Raw genomic sequence first — 15,670 nt, 5'->3', positions numbered from 1 at the left:
CTAACTAGATCACTTACTCCTCATATAATCTCTTGTAGCTTTCTGTACATTTCTTTCAGAGATTTTTTTTTACCAGTTTCTAACCATATATTTTGAATGATGATCTGATTAGTGTCTTCCCTCTCCTCCCCCCACTCCCATACTGTAGGCTCCATGAAAGTGGTGAGTATTTCTGTGCTCAGTATTTAGTCTAGTGGTTCTCAGTAGATGCTCAGCAAAGTTGTCTGAACACAGAAATAAATTAATGGGAATTTCATAGAGAGGAATCAGGATGTCAAGAGGATCAGAAGAAGCATGGCAGGTCACATTCAGGAACTTCAAATGCTTCAGATTATGTTGTGTGTTTGGAAGAACAAGGAGCGTGTGGAAAATTGGTGTGGACTGTGGGAAGAGCTTCAAAGGCTGGAGAGGTAACAAGAAAGGGACACCTCATAAGGGCCTTCTCTACCATATTATAAAATTTGGCCTTTACTCCTCAGGAACTTTAAGAAGAGACTGACAGAACTGCATGTGTTTTAGAGGGATTGTTTAGCTAAGGTGTGAAGGATACAATGGATGAAGGTAACACAAAAAACAGGAAAACCAGTTGGGAGGCCATATTGAAGTAATCCAGGTGAGAGATAATAAGGAAGGAGAGTAATTTCTAGATTAAAGTGGCAGAATAAATCAACTTGGTTATTGTTGAAACATAAGGAATAAGGAGAAGGAAGATTTGAGCATAATGACAATCTGTTCTTCTGGTGTTCATTTTACTTGTTTTCAGAAGAAACTCTTAGGTCTTTTTGATCTCCTGAAGAAACGAATATTTTTCTATTTGGATTTCAGATGTCAAGTAACTTCTAATGATATGGTCTTTGCAGTCACCTCCCTCATCACCCAAAGCAGTATGCTAAATTCTGAGACAGGTTTGAGAAACCCACTTTTCTCTCTTGCTATAAACATCAATTTTTCAAGAGACCATCTCTGTAGATTTTGAATATTCCCTAAGAATAATTGGATATTTTTTCAAGCTTGTTTGTAGCATTTTTTATCTCCTCAGCACTATGGATATTTATCAATATCTTTTTATAATATAAGGGAATCTCTTTTTATGCAAGAAAAGCATTCTTGAAAAATTTGTGTAATTTTAAAGCCAAATGACTGAAGACCAATTTCCTAAAGAAATAGATATCTAGCATAATTTATATAGTTACTATTTTGCTCATCAATTGAGATTTTATCTACTTTTTATAGTACACTACATAAAATTCACAATTCTGATTTTACCTATTTTTTAATATCACAATATATAAAGTTCACAATTCAAACTTGCATAAAATACAACCATTATATCTTCATAAGGAGATTAAAATATAGATTTATGAATTAACAGTCACTCAAATAATGTTTGTTTCATATTAAACACTTAAAGTACTTAAGACCTAATTTTCTTTTTTTTTTTAACATCTTTATTGGGGTATAATTGCTTTACAATGGTGTGTTAGTTTCTGCTTTATAACAAAGTGAATCAGCTATACATATACGTATGTTCCCATATGTCTTTCCTCTTGCATCTCCCTCCCTCCCACCCTCCCTATCCCACCCCTCCAGGCTGTCACAAAGCACCGAGACAATATCCCTGTGCCATGCGGCTGCTTCCCATTAGCTATCTACCTTACGTTTGTTAGTGTGTATATGTCCATGACTCTCTCTCGCCCTGTCACAGCTCACCCTTCCCCCTCCCCATAACCTCAAGTCCGTTCTCCGGTAGGTCTGCGTCTTTATTCCTGTCTTATCCCTAGGTTCTTCATGACATTTTTTTCCTTAAATTCCATATATATGTGTTAGCATACGGTATTTGTCTCTCTCTTTCTGACTTACTTCACTCTGTATGACAGACTCTAGGTCTATCCACCTCATTATAAATAGCTCAATTTCATTTCTTTTTATGGCTGAGTAATATTCCATTATATATATGTGCCACATCTTCTTTATCCATTCATCTGATGATGGGCACTTAGGTTGTTTCCATCTCTGGGCTATTGTAAATAGAGCTGCAATGAACATTTTGGTACATGACTCTTTTTGAATTTTGGTTTTCTCAGGGTATGTGCCCAGTAGTGGGATTGCTGGGTCATATGGTAGTTCTATTTGTAGTTTTTTAAGGAACCTCCATACTGTTCTCCATAGCAGCTGAACCAATTCACATTCCCAACAGCAGTGCAAGAGTGTTCCCTTTTCTCCACACCCTCTCCAGCATTTATTGTTTCTAGATTTTTTGATGATGGCCATTCTGACCGGTGTGAGATGATATCTCATTGTAGTTTTGATTTGCATTTCTCTAATGATTAATGATGTTGAGCATTCTTTCATGTGTTTGTTGGCAGTCTGTATATCTTCTTTGGAGAAATGTCTATTAAGGTCTTCTGCCCATTTTTGGATTGGGTTGTTTGTTTTTTTGTTATTGAGCTGCATGAGCTGCTTGTAAATTTTGGAGATTAACCCTTTGTCAGTTGCTTCATTTGCAAATATTTTCTCCCATTCTGAGAGTTGTCTTTTGGTCTTGTTTATAGTCTCCTTTGCTGTGCAAAAGCTTTGAAGTTTCATTAGGTCCCATTATTTTTGTTTTTATTTCCGTTACTCTAGGAGGTGGGTCAGAAAGGATCTTGCTGTGATTTATGTCATAGAGTGTTCTGCCTATGTTTTCCTCTAGGAGTTTGATAGTTTCTGGCCTTACATTAAGACCTAATTTTCATATTAAAGTTATATACCAACACTTTGGGAAAGCAAAGTGTTGAATTGAGAGGAGGAATAGCGCCCCTCAGAGAGAACTTCACTGCAGAGAGAATGACCTGTACTATGATTTGGTCCTTAGAGGACAGGGAGGGTTTAATCGGTGGAGATGGTGAAGAGGAAGGAGTTACTGCAGCATAAGGCAAAGACAGAGAGGTGGAAGCTTAAAGAATACTTAATAGGGGCTTCCCTGGTGGCGCAGTGGTTGAGAGTCAACCAGCCGATGTAGGGGACACAGTTTCGTGCCCCAGTCTGAGAAGATTCCACATGCTGTGGAGCGGCTAGGCCTGTGAGCCATGGCTGCTGAACCTGCGCATCCGGAGCCTGTGCTCCGCAATGAGAGAGGCCACAACAGTGAGAGACCCGCGTACCACAAAAATCAAAACAAAACAAACAAACAAAAAAAGAATACTTAATAAATTATTAATAGTTAATAGACTAGTTTTCTAGAGTAGTCAATTCATAAACTATATTATGCTTTATTATCATTTTACAATACAGTTGAATCACCTAAGAGCCTTGTGAAGTAGGTATTATTATCCCCGCCATATAAGTGAAGATATAGACATAAAGATAGATTATGTGATTTATGTCAAATCATTACCCTAATAAGTGGCAGAGCCACAGTTTGAACTCAGGCCTTCCATTTTTAATTTTAGGGACTTTTCCACCACACTTTAGTGAACAGGGAAAGCAGGAGATAAAACTAGGCAGGAAGGTTGAGGCTGTGTTGTGAAGGCCTTTAAATAACAGTCATCATCAACTCTTCTTGTTCACAAACACATCTCATATTTCAGCATATTCTGTCAGTGCTATCTTTAAAATATATCAAGAATCTGACCATTTCTCCCTATAGCCACTGCCAGCATCTAGGTCCAAGTCACATTGCCTCTTGTCTGGATTATTACAATTATCTCCTTACAAGTCTCCTTGCTCGGCCTTTGCCTCCTTCAGACTAGTCACAGCAAGCAAGTCAGATCATATCACTCACAGCCCAAAGCTTCTCACTGATTTTTTACAGTAGCCTGCATAGCCCCACATCTCTGACCTCATTTACTCTCGTTCTCAGAAGTCAGTAGCAAACTTGCCTGTTTGCAGTTGCAATAACCGGACAGGTGATACTCTAACTCAGGCTTTTGCCCTCGTGTGCTCTCTCCAATGTGGGTCTGCAAGGATTATTCTTTCATTTCCTCTAGGTCTTTACCCAAATGCTTTCTCTTCAGTGGGCCCATCCTAGGCTACTTTCTCCGAACTTTTGTCCTGACATTTCCTATTGCCCTTTTTTGCTTTATTTTTCCCTAACATCACCATCTAACATACTATATATTTTTTTTCAGTTAGCCTTGTTTATTGTCTATTTCCCGCACTAGAATATAAGCTCATGAAGGTAGATTTTGTTTTGTTCACAGTGCTAGAAGAGTGCCTGGCAACTAAAAAGCACTCAGTGAAACTTCTGAATAATAAACTACTAAAAGTTAAATTTTACTCCATTGTCAACAGGGAAACTCTGGAGATTTTGGAGCAGAGAGGAGACAAATTTATAAAATTGCTTTCAGGGGCTTCCCTGGTGGCGCAGTGGTTGAGAGTCCGCCTGCCGATGCAGGCGACACGGGTTCATGCCCCAGTCTGGGAAGATCCCATATGCCGCTGAGCGGCTGGGCCCGTGAGCCGTGGCTGCTGAGCCTGCGCGTCCGGAGCCTGTGCTCCGCAACGTGAGAGGCCACAGCAGTGAGAGGCCCGCGTACCTCAAAAAAAAAAAAAAAAAATGCTTTCAGTATATTAGAATTTATAGTATTAGAGGAAATGAAGGATACAGTAGAAAGAGAAGAGAGAAAGATAGTCCAAATAGGATGCTACTAAAATTAATATAGGTGTAATGGAATAACTCCTCTAATCTAGATAGGTTCTGAAAAAAATACAGAGAAAGGAGAATGTCAGTTGCTTGCTTTTCTCTAAATTCTATACATTTTCCCTCATTCTGTATTTATCTATGTAAGAGTCAGGAGATTTTTCATTATATCAGGTGGAACTATAAGAAGTTGTCATTCCTGTTAGTCTAAAATATTCAAATTTCGGCAAATGTCTTATGGTTCAATCTAATTTCTGAATCTATAATAAATAATGTTCAGTGGAATTAAAGTGATATGAAAATGACTTAGTTTATATAGTTAGATCCTAAAAGAATGTGACAAGTAAATGCAAAAACTCCCAAACTGGGGCGGAGGGAGGTCATGAGTGGTATGAGCCAAGAGCCCTGCACACCTCAGCAAGTCCTTAGGTTATCCCTGGAAATTGCTCTAAAGTTTTCATGATCAGTCTTCATAGCAACCTTCTTGAGTCATTAATAAAGGCTAAAATAAGTCTCAAAAAACGTAGAATTAAAGAAATTGTGAAATCCATTTTAGAAAGGACTATATTCTGAATGATAAAAACAGGCATACTTTTGGTTCATAAAAACAGATCCTCAGCTAACCCTGAAAAGTTGGTTCATTGGTTAAGGATGCAGGAGAGCCAATGCTATACATAGAATTCTGGTTCTTAAAACAGCAATTAACTTATTCATCAATACACTATGTTGAAGTTTGAGGCCAATATATCTCCTTAATTAATCATGAAAACATCACTAGCAACAAAACATACAGAAGTGTTTCACAACATATTAAATATCAGTTTATTAGATTTAAATTCCAAATTGTGTACTATAAATAATATTAATTTGGATCTGGCTTTTACACACAAAGCCAAAACAATTCATTTGTGTTGATTTGAAAGTGATATTTTAAAATGTTACTTTTGTCTTCTCTTTAGAAAAGGAGTAGCAATGCATAATTTTCTGTGATGATTCTGGTGAAAGAATTTGCATACAATTAGTGAGACAATTTCTGTTTCTAGTAGGGACAAGCACAGGATGAAGTAAGTATTCACCATATGATTAACCTAATTTTTATATCCCACTGAGGCTAGCTCAGTTCCAAGAAGTAATTGTAAACTCATGGCAGGGACCATGAGCATGAATACATTTAATTACTCACTATTAAATTTCTTTAGTAGGGAAATGATACTGAGTTTATCATCTAAATAAAGAGAAACTTCTTCAACAGCATGCCAGGTGACAAATGATGGGTTCAGTGGAAGACTCAGTTATGTTCAACTGCAAAAATTTGTTTTTCTCATTTCAACTATATGGTTCTGAGGCAGGTTATTTGAATTTCTCAATTGTCCACTTTTGACTTCCGTGCAATGAAGATGATAATGTAGGGTTTTATTAGTTATAATAGTTTGCTCTGTAGCTGTTAATAAAAATCAGCTTCATTCCTTATGGTAGAATGAATGTAGACTGCTGTTGTACCTTTGAGGGAAATACTTTGTGAATTCTTGATAGGTGAGGGAATTCCTCACTACAACTCTGGGAGAATCATAATGTATGACTCAACATCCGACACCATCACAAAAATGAAAACAAAAACTTAACTCTTACTCTTGAATCCATATTTGGTTATTAGCCATTTACTCAGTCACTTTAGTCAGAAACCCAGGAGATACTCTCAGACTTGGCACTCTTCTCTACCCTTATACCAAGTCAATCCTGATATTTCTTCCTAAATATTATATTTAAGGTCTTTAATAAGCAAATCCCTACTTATTCTTTCATTTTTCATTCAATGAATATTTACTGAGGGTCTACTATATGTCAGGCCATTGCTCTAGAGGCTGCAGGTATTGAAATAATAAAAACAGTAAAAGATGCCTACCTTCATGAAGTTTACACTCCAGTGGCTGAGCCAGACAAACAAATATACAGATACATTTATAGTATAATGACAAGAGATGGTAAATACTTTGAAGAAAAATGAAGGAAGAACAGGACAGAAATGACTGGAGATGACAGTGGGAAGGGTGCTTATCTTTCCAAACCAATCTTTCTTAAGTATGCATCACTCAAGTAATACTAAAGATTGGTAGTTTGCTGAATAAACCAGGTTCTCTCTTGCCTTAATGCGTTGCAATGGCAGTTCCTTGTGCTAAGAGAGTCTGTATTCTTTATCCTCATTTGCAACTTCTAATCCTACTTTAAGTCTAGCTTTAGCTTTAGGCCATTTTAGACTTCTCTGACCTTCCTATATTGAGTTGTTGTCTTTTTTCTTTATATTTCCCTAGCTATCTGTACAATAATTATACCTCATGTCTCACTGAATTAATTAAATTTTTTATCAAGTAAGCACTATATGCTACTTTTGAAAGTACTAAGTATACAGTAAGTCACAGTTATTTATCTCAAGGGTTTGAATTACAATAATTGCAATTTCTAGTTTACCTGTCTAGCTCTCATTAAGTATGAGATGAGTTCTTATTCATTTTTGTTTCTCTAGTTTTTTTTTTTTTTTTTTCCACACAAAGGAAAGAATATGGTCAGTATGAGTTATATTGAATTGAATGGCAGGGTAAAAATCCTGCCTTTTTATATAACCCCTCCCTCATTTGATCAAGCATAATAATAATAAAGATAATAATAAAAATAACTAACAATTATTGACTGTCTACATAATCCATAATAGACTGTAGTAATTGTTTTATGAGCATGGTGATAGTTTTATTGTCTTCAATTTGTATAAAGAAAACTGATGATAGAGAAGTTAAATTCTTGGCCCAAACTACTTAGCTATTGATTGGTAGAGCCTCATTCTGTCTGATATTAAAGTCTGCCTTTTATTCTCCTCTATGATATGGTCTGTAATACAAGAAACAACTCTATTCTGTTTGGGTTAATTTTATCCCCTTATTAAGAATTAATTTCTGCCACAGAAATATCCCTGAATGTGAAGCACTCTTAGGTAGCATGGATATTTCCAAGGAGTGCTGTGTCCTCTATTCATGCTGGGGAAATGCTTGCTGCTTTAATTCCAGGTTCACAGAGAAGTGAAGTACCTTCCCTTCAGTACCGACTCCCCAACAATTTCTGGCAGATCTGATCCAAATGTTACAACCACTGAAAAGATTACAATAACACAAAGTTTCTTCTTTGACAATAGCCTGTGAATGCTGTCCTGTGGTCAAGTTTGGTTAATGATGTCGTCCCTGGCACTGCTCAGGACATACCATCAACTGCTTTCTCTCTGTAAGGATATCAAACATTAAATCATAAAATTAGGTAAACCCTGGTGGAAAAGCTTTTGAATTACTATTTAGATCAATCTATATGCTTGCCCAAGTTCTTCCCTTCTAGAAGGAGTCACAAAACCCTACAGCAATATTTCATAAGTTATACTTGAATCACAGTATGGGATGCCTTTTGCTGATGGAGGGATTAATGTCGGCGACTTATTTGAATAGGTATTAAGATAGTAAAACCAAAAAGTACTAGTATTTTTAATTAGAATACGGTTGCCTGAAAATTGTAATGGATTTAGAAACAATTGTATACACTTTTATTATTGTAAGAAATTTGAGCCAAGTTTGTATAGTCAGGATGAAAAGTCAGATCAAGCTATTCATTTTTTTCAATCAGCTATTTGCAATATGGCAGTAAGTCAGTAAATCAGTGTCTGCTTTGGTTTCTGAATCAACAATCTATAGATTGTCTATGTACCACTGACATCTTGACTGAAGGTTCATTTCAAGGTTCATTCTGATGAAACTAATAAGTCACTATCAAATTAGTTGTGTTAGTGAATTTGATTTTTATTAGTTTAGTTATTATAAAGCATCTGATGAATTAATTCATAAAGTTGGTACAAATTTCTTCATTATGTGCTTTTAAAATGTAAAATTTGAATTATATTATATACTGACTATTTTAAACACCAAGTGTTCCCTCAAGGCTCATAATGTTATGAATGTAATTATAATACTTGGACTTCCCTGGTGGCACAGTGGCTAAGAATCTGCCTGCCAATGCAGGGGACACAGGTTCGATCCTTGGTCCAGGAAGAACCCACATGCCACAAAGCAACTAAGCCCGTTTGCCACAACTACTGAGTCTGAGTGCCACAACTACTGAAACCCGTGCACTCTAGGGGCCCACATGCTGCAACTACTGAGTGGCATGCTTCAACTACTGAAGACCGTGTACCTAGAGCCTGTGCTCCACAGCAAGAGAAGCCACCACAACGAGAAGCCTGCACACTGCAACAAAGAGTAGCCCCTGCTTGCCACAACTAGAGAATCCCTGCACACAGCAAAGAAGACCTAACACAGCCAAAAAAAAAAAAAAAAGAAAAAAAGAAAGATAATACTTGAACTCAACTATTGTCTTTGTTCTAAAAAGCTTTTAGTGCTGGGATTTGTGAAAATATATTATAGTCCATTTCTGAAATTATGCCCATTTGCAGATAGATACTTAGAATTAAATGAGTCTATATGCAATATTTCCTCAAATAATGCTGACTTCTTTAAACATGGGTTGCATTTTATGATACCCCCTTGATAATTCTAGCAATGTTTGTAGATTGCACTATTTCAGTACAATCTGGGGAAAAAATTTTTTTTTTTTTTAATCAAATTGAAAAACTCTAGAGTTCAAAAAAGACTTATTTTTTTCCTGGGACTCACCTCTTTGTAGATGTGGGGTGGTCTTGGGTCCAGAAGAGAGTATAAGTTGGATTTCTGAATTTTGTAACAGAATGTTGATTTTTGCCATCTGTATATATTTTACATGAAGTATATAGACTCTCTTTGCAATTGGGAATGGAATTCTGCTCCCCTAGCAAATCTAAGATCTCATTGACTATTTGCAACCCAAAGAGACTTTAGGGATAATGTAGTCCAAATTCTTGAACTTGAGGGAATGAAGGCCCCCACCCCCCAAAAAAAGGACTTACCAAGATGTAAGTGCTAGGTATGGTAGACACTAAAACAGAGGTCTCCTGACTTCTAAATTAGTATACTTTCCTGCATATCACTGTCTCATATTCCTGTTACAAAATTCCAGCTAGCAGTTACTATTTGAAGAAAGTGATCTAAAGAATATGCTATTCACTAACGATCTAATTATCAGATATGAATCTTTATATTCTACTTATTTATTTGGACCTCAGCATCAGATATTTTGCAAGGTAATAAAGCATACTTAATGACCCTTGTAGAAGAAAGAACCTTGATAAATTCCTTTTATAATGCAAATGAAGAAAGAGTTTGCCTCTCTAAATCAAGATCCGAATCTAGATCTTCCTAATCTAGATCCTTTTGTAAAACAGTATGAATAAAAATTTAGCTAAACATGTCTCCTGTTTTGCTTTGGATCCAAGAAAGATAAGACTGAACGCTAAAATCATGGTATATCTTTCTCTGAGTATACTTCTACTGTATTATGATGCCATGTTTCAAATATTATTGCACTAAATGCAAAGCAACTATTATTATGCTACCAAATGTAAACTAATGATCACAAGTGGCCCAGGTAGGGAATGGGAAGGTGTGTTTGTAAATGTTGGAGGCCTGTAGGAAAATAATTTAAAATTATTGAATATGGCTGAGTAGTTACTGAATGCGGCTGAGCGCTATTTTCATATTTAGCAATCATAAAATTTTAAAGAGAGAAGAAAACTCTCATTTTATAAATAAGGGAACTGAGTCTTAGGTAGAGGAGATGCTAGACACCTCTTAAGAAGTCAATGGCAAAACCAGGAGCTGAAGACTAGAGACTATGAAATATTACACATATAATGAGGATCCAGAAGTCTCTCTTTCTCTCTCCCATTCTTCTCATTCTCTTTCTCCTCTATTTCTTTCTGTTTCTCCCCATCCATCTAACCCTCCTTCCCTTCTTCAGTAATCATTTCATCTTACTACACTTAAGATTATTTACACTAATTACATTTCACTTTACAAAATGATTTACTGTACATATAGACATGATATCCAAAATATTTAACAAATCATGTAATACTGGTCATTCAAAATGATCACTGGTGCAGCATGGTCCTGGAGGGAAGAATATAATTTCTATGCACATGTTTTTTTTGTAACCCTCATTTTTCTTTAATAATAGATCATTTGTATCTTTTCAGGTCAAAAACATAGAACTATATCATGATTATTAATGGTAACAGAGTATGCCATTGCATGGTGTGTCAAATTTTATTTAACATTTAGGTTATTTCAACTTTTTTTCTTATTATAAACAACAACATAATTTTTCATTTTAAAATGTAACTCAGATCAAATCAATGTTAATTAATAAATTGGTGAGCAATAAAAAACAGGCTAAAATGTTACAAATCATTTTTGTTTTCAATAAATGTGTAATTACTAAATTGCAATATAGCTTTTTGGCTTTTATAAACAGAAACCAAATAGTATTGGAGTATTCTCTTTCTGGCAAAAATCCTTCCATGTACATTTAAAACTGCACATAAAATCAAACTGATTTCTCTTTTCTTTGCATGTGGCTGTGTGCTTCTGTATATGTCCACATGCACACATTTACTTAGGTCTTTACATTCAAGCATCAGTCTAAAAACTTTAAAAGCTCCTAAATAATGTAAATGTAAATGAACAAAGAATATCTTAAACTTGAAAATAAACCAAATGTGCCATTTGAGAGATTTAATCATATAAAATAAATGTGCTTTTGCGTATTTGTCTTTCTTTTGCCTCAAAATGCTCTAATCTCAGTTTTAACACACTGTTAGAGCTGAGAGCAGGTAAAGTGTGAGATGAGTTAACTTCTCTTCCATGACAGGGACTGTCTTGGGTCTTTCTTGAATATAAGCCTTGATCAGGTGATCGAAACGTTTCTGCTGTCACTCAAAAATATCTCAGATGGCAAATCAGCACAAAATTTAGAAAAAGACTATGCTCAAGTAGGTACACCTTTGCAACTTTCTGATACTGGAAGAAAATTTTAAAGGTTTCAATGGGTTTTTATCAACTGTAGCTATTTAATGTTTTCCTATTTCTAAAAGTAATTCATCCAAATCTCTGTCTACCTATGTAACTATTTGTCTGTCTAACTATCTGTTGAGAGAGAGATAGAAAGAAAGAGATAGCAAGAGATATGTACAAAGTAAAACAAAATTTAAAAAATCAACCATATAGATCCTCAAGATGGCAGAGGAGTAGGAGGATGTGGAATTCATCTCTACTTACAAACACATTAAGAATACATCGACAAATGGAACAATTCTCACAAAGCACCTGCTGAACACTAGCAGAGAAACTCAGACACCTAAAAGGACAAGAAAGATCTACATGTAACTGGGTAGGATGAAAGAAAGGACAAGGGAAAAGGAAGAGGAGAGGAATGGGACAAGACCTGTGTCCCCAGCAGGGAGCTGAAGGTGAGGAGAGGTTTCCACATCTGGGGAAGACCTCACCACTGGGGAGATCAGCTGGGACAGAAGGAGAGATTTGGGGGTTCAGAGGAGAACCCAGCAACCAGTCTGTGGCAGGTAGGACAGAGTGAGACCTACACAGATGGTTCGTGCCACAGCCCTGTGTGCCACAACCTGGATTGGGTGTCCACTGATGTGCACAGGGGCTGGGTACTGGTTTGGAGAGCAGACCTGAGGAGGGGACTGCAGTTGGCTATGAGGAGACAGCCTGAGGGGATGGGAGTGAGTAGGTCCACAACCAGGAATGCTCATGGAGGAAGCCCAGACCACCAAAGTAGTGAAGTGCCATTGTTGAGTGATGTGCAAGAGGCAGGGCCATCATTGCAATCTCTCTCCCCATGCACCAACCCATGACTCTATGGGCACTAGGAAGGGCTCCTGCTGCAGTCAGCTTCTGTGACTAAGGAAGAAGAGCTGAAATCTCTCCTCACAGCTACATGAACTGCAGAGTTACACCTCTGCTGATGGTTTCCTAAATTCAGCACCTGCAGGATATCCAAAAGTACAACAAGTGCTCCTGCAGCTGAGAAGGGCCTGGCTTTAGCAGCTGTGGGCTTTGTGGGCATGGACACTGGGGGTTGGGCCAGGCCAGTTTCTGAGCTTCCTCCATAGCTCCCAAGCAGGTCCAGGTGAATGACTACGGCAGTCCTGAGACCTGACCTCAGTGTATCTGCAACAGTGGCCTGGTGAAAACAACATCTGAGGGTTAGCAGGGCCAATTGCTGGCATACCCACAGTTAAGGTGGGACTGAGAATAAAGCCAACAACAGTGTACTTTGTAAGCCCACACAGTGGGTGAAAGGGGACACAACAGAGCACATACACACATGAACATGTCCAGAGGAGGAATACTCAGTGGCTTCTCTCCTGGTTGGAGTGTTCCATTCTTACCTACCTCACACTGCAGATTGGAAACACAGCTAAGAAACAGACCTAGGGCCTCTACTTCAGTAACTAGGGAGCAAACCCCACCCTTGACAGGGCATTGACAACCACAGAGCAAAGGGGAAGTCCCACTAAATATCCAGGGCAGGCTCTGGTCAATACAACACCAGTTGACCCCCCTATCAAAGGGATACTGGCACAAACCTCTGGACCAAACTCATCCACCAGGGGGCAGTCACTGGAAGCAAGAAGAACTAAGATCCTGCAGCCTGCAGAAAGGAGACCACAAACACAGTAAGTTAGACAAAATGAGATGACAGAGAAATATTCTGCAGACTTAGGAGAAAGATAAAAACCTATAAGAAAAACTAAATGAAAAGGAGAAAGGCAATGTACCAGAAAAATAATTCAGAATAATGATAGTAAAGATGATCTCAGAAAAAGAATAGAGGCATGGATCAACAAGATACAAGAAGTGTTTAACGAAGACCTAGAAGAGCTGAAGAACAAGCAGAGATGACATCACAATAACTGAAATGAAAAATACACTAGAAGGAAGCAGTGGCAGAATAACTGAAGCAGAAGAGAGAATAAAAGAGCTGGGAGACAGAGTGGTGGAAATCACTGCCATGGAACAAAATAAACACAAAAGACACTAAATAACCAATGGATCACTGAAGAAATCAGAGAGGAAATAAAATACGTACAGACAAATGACAACGAAAACACAACGATCAAAAACCTATGGAGCACAGCAAAAGCAGTTCGAAGAGGGAAGTTTATAGCAATACAATCTTACCTCAAGAAACAAGAAAAAACTAAAATAAACAACCTATTCTTACACCTAAAGCAACTAGAGAAAGAAGAGCAAAAAAACCCTCAAGTTAGTAAAAGTTAGATAAAAATCAGAGCAGAAATAAATGAAATAGAGACAAAGAAAACAATAGCAAAGATCAATAAAACTAGGAGCTGGTTCCTTGAAAAGATAAACAAAATTGATAAACCTTTAGCCAGACTCATCAAGAAAAAAAGGGAGGGATTCAAATCAATAAAATTAGAAATGAAAAAGGAGAAGTTACAATGGACACCACAGAAGTACAAAGAATCATAAGAAATTACTACAGGCAACTATATGCCAATTAAATGGACAACATAGAAGAAATGGACAAATTCTTAGAAAGGTACAACCCTCCAAGACTGAACCAGGATGAAATAAAATATATGAACAGACCAATCACAAGTAATGAAATTGAAACTGTGATTAAAAATCTTCTAACAAGCAAAAGTCTAGGAACAGGCGGCTTCACAGGCAAATTCTATCAAACATTTAGTGAAGAGTTAACACCTACCCTTCAGAAGCTCTTGCAAAAAATTGAAGAGGAAGGAACACACCCAAACTCATTTTATGAGGCCACCGTCACCTTGATCCCAAAACCCAACAAAGATATCACAAAAAAAGAAAATTATGGGTCAATATCACTGATGAACACAGACACGAAAATCCTCAGCAAAAAACTAGCAAACCAAATCCAACAACACATTAAAAGGATCATACACCATGATCAAGTGGGATTTATCCCAGGGATGTAAGCACTCTTCAATATATGCAAATCAATCAATGTGATACACCACATTACCAAAATGAAGAATAAAAACCATATGATCATCTCAGTAGATGCAGAAAAAGCTTTTGACAAAATTCAACACCATTTATGATAAAAACTCTGCAGAAAGTGGGCATAGAGGGAACTTAACTCAACATAATAAAGGCCATATACAATCAACCCACAGCAAACATCATTCTCAATGGTGAAAACCTGAAAGCATTTCCTCTAAGATCAGGAACAAGTCAAGAATGTCCAGTCTCACCACTTTTATTCAACATATTTTTGGAAGTCCTAACCTTGGCAATCAGAGAAAAATAAGAAATAAAATGAATCCAAATTGGAAAAATAAGTAAAACTGTGATTGTTTACAGATGACATGATACTATACATAGAAAATCCTGAAGATCTTACCAGAAAACTATCAGAGCTCATCAATGAATTTGGTAAAGTTGCAGGATACAAAATTAATACACAGAATTCTCTTGCATTCCTGCACACTAACAATGAAAAATCAGAAAGAGAAGTTAAGGAAACAATCCCATTTATCGTTCCATCAAAAAGAATAAAATACCTAGGAATAAAACTACCTAAGGAGGCAAAAGACCTGTACTCGGAAAACTATAAGATAGTGATGAAAGAAATAACAGATGACACAAACAGATGAAGACATATACCATGTTTTTGGATTGGAGAATCAATATTGTCAAAATGACTATACTACCCAAAGCAATCTACGGATTCAATGTAATCCCTATCAAATTACCAATGGCATTTTTCACAGAATTAGAACAAAAAATTTTACAATCTGTATGGAAACACAAAAGACCCTGAATAGCCAAAGCTATATTGAGAGAGAAAAACACAGCTGGAGGAACCAGGCTCCCTGACTTTAGACTACACTACAGAGATACAGTAATCAAACAGTATTATACTGTTACAAAAACAGAAATGTAGATAAATGGAACAGGATAGAAAGCCCAGAGATAAACCCACACACCTATGATAACCTAATCTATGACAAAGGAGGCAAGAATATACAGTGGAGAAAAGGCCATCTCTTCAATAAGTGGTGCT

At 36.9% G+C, this 15,670-nt stretch overlaps 1 protein-coding gene across 17 annotated transcripts in view; it reads right to left on the bottom strand.

Moving 5' to 3' along the window:
- GRIA4 (glutamate ionotropic receptor AMPA type subunit 4) overlaps window positions 1-15,670 on the bottom strand; it is a 525,267-nt gene that overhangs the window by 192,362 nt on the left and 317,235 nt on the right. Inside the window, exon 1 of one of the 17 annotated variants that reach the window (XM_070046190.1) lies at window positions 13,194-13,255. The exons of the other annotated variants lie outside the window; for them this stretch is intronic. The gene's annotated coding sequence lies outside the window, so the exon portion shown is untranslated. Of the gene's footprint in view, window positions 1-13,193; window positions 13,256-15,670 lie in introns of those variants that run through there. 17 annotated transcript variants of the gene reach the window in all.

This window comes from Globicephala melas, chromosome 8, assembly GCF_963455315.2.
Source record: "Globicephala melas chromosome 8, mGloMel1.2, whole genome shotgun sequence".
Lineage (NCBI taxonomy): Eukaryota > Metazoa > Chordata > Mammalia > Artiodactyla > Delphinidae > Globicephala > Globicephala melas.
The sequence above is the reverse complement of the archived record's forward strand: the minus strand, read 5'-3'. Positions and strand labels throughout refer to the sequence as shown.